This window comes from Trachemys scripta, chromosome 18, assembly GCF_013100865.1.
Source record: "Trachemys scripta elegans isolate TJP31775 chromosome 18, CAS_Tse_1.0, whole genome shotgun sequence".
Classification (NCBI taxonomy): domain Eukaryota; kingdom Metazoa; phylum Chordata; order Testudines; family Emydidae; genus Trachemys; species Trachemys scripta.
The window spans coordinates 22,979,219-22,981,158 of record NC_048315.1 but is presented as its reverse complement, the minus strand read 5'-3'; positions in this window follow the sequence as shown (position 1 = coordinate 22,981,158).

Sequence of the window (1,940 nt, the reverse complement as noted above, 5' to 3'; positions counted from 1 at the left end):
GAGGCAGCGTGCGCGGGTGTGTGTGTGTGTTGTACCCGAGGCAGCGTGCGCGGGTGTGTATGTGTGTTGTACCCGAGGCAGCGTGCGCGTGCTCGTGTTGCTCTCGTGCGGGGCAGGTGCTGTCTGAGCAGCGAGGGCCCCTCATCGCGCCGCTGTTGTGGAAAGTGCTGCAGGGGACAGGAGATCATGAAAGCCTCCTTGGGAGTCCGGGGAACGGGTCACCCTTAGTCCAGACACCCTGAGAGAGAGAGCGGCTCTGTGCCCCTGGGGAGGGACCAGGCGTCACGCCCCTCCCCAGCAGGGCAGCTCCAGGTCCTGCCTGCTATGGGCTAGAGGAGCAGTTGGGGCTGAAACCCGCTTCCCCTCAGGTTACACCCCCGCCAGCCGAGGCACTGCCCGCACAGATGGGCGAAGGCAGGGCAGGCACTGCCTGTGGTTGGCTCCCTACATGAGCAGCACGTTGCAGACTTGTCCTGGTGGCTCCTGGAGCCAGGCCGCTCTCCAGGGCCGTGCTGGCAATGGCTCAGCTGTGCGGCTCGGGGTAATGCTACAGAAACCGCTGGCTCCAGTTCAAGTCTGGTCGAGCCTGTAAGAAAACAACAGCAAGGCAGTTCGAGCCCTCGGCTCCCAAACAATGGCAGTGGCTGGGCTGTTTTTCCCTGAGAAGGAGAAGAAAGAGCTGGCGAGGCAGGGCCGCCCTGCTGCAGCTGGGCCTGCAGGCGCTCCACAGGCTGCTCTCGAGCGATGCTTGGAGCGAGATGAATAAAGGAGGGCTGTAAACCGGCATCTCGCGCTGTGTCTGACCCAGGCGAGGATACATTAGTTTTGGACAGAACAGCCAGTCTGGGAATTGAGTGGACAGCTCACGGCTGGTTTTAGAGCTTTAGAGAGCAGGAAACAACGTCTCTACAGTGGTCACGCTGCTTTCCAACACTGGCAAGAGTACAGCAGAGGGGCCGGCCTCAGAGCGGGGGTGAGAGGAGCCAGTCGGTAACTCCGAAATCCAGTCACTCTGGTAACAGCCCCGGCCTTCTAGGGCACTTCAGCTGGACATCAGGGCCAAATGCACCCCTGATGTCAGTGGAGTTACACTGGGTGACAGGGTGTCTGATCTGACCAGAAGACCCCCCAGTCTAGCAGCCTCTGGGTTCTAACACTGCTCCGGAGCCCAGCAGGGACCAGCCGTCTGGCAGCGACGCCAGAAAAGAGTCAGAATCCTTCCGAAAGCTGCTGTTCTCTGGCCCCCCCTGAGCCCCATCGGAAGGAGCAAAGTGTAGCTACTTCCAGGTGTGCGCTGAAGGGACGGGCATAGGAGCCCTGAGCTCAGCGGCTTGAAGGGAACCAAAGCTCTCTGCAGGAGACAGGACGGGCTTGCTCTGGTCGCACCAGGCCCAGCAGTAGGAATCTGCCCCATGGCAGTTCTGTGCAGCCTTTTCTGCCCTCTGGGCTGCAATCTGTTTGTGGGCTGGCGTAGGGAAATGCTATGAATGGAACATGGACCTGGATTATGGCGGGTGCAGGGGATCGTGAAAGGGCTGGTTTATCTGGGGAAAGCAGGCCAGCCTGGGCTGACAGCTAGTGGACTCTGCTTGAGGAGTGATGCCTAATTCAGCAAGGAGACCAGAGACTGTCAGAGAAAGCAGAGACTGTCTGGGGCAGCAGGGCCTCTCTTTCGGGACATTGCTCTGCTCTGCACTGGGGTTGTCACACAATCAGGCCTAGCAGAGGCTAAGCTGGGGCCATTGACTTTGCAGAACCAGATGGGGCAGTAGCAGAACTGCCCAGGACTTAGCTGTAGCCAGGGCCGGCTCTGGGTTTTTTGCCGCCCCAGGCAAAAAGTCTCCGGTCGCCCCCCCCCCCGCCCCCCAGCGCGGCAGGGGAGGGCGCGGGGGGGAGGGCGGCCGGAGCCCCCGGGGGAGGGCGGTGAGCCCCGGCCGGGG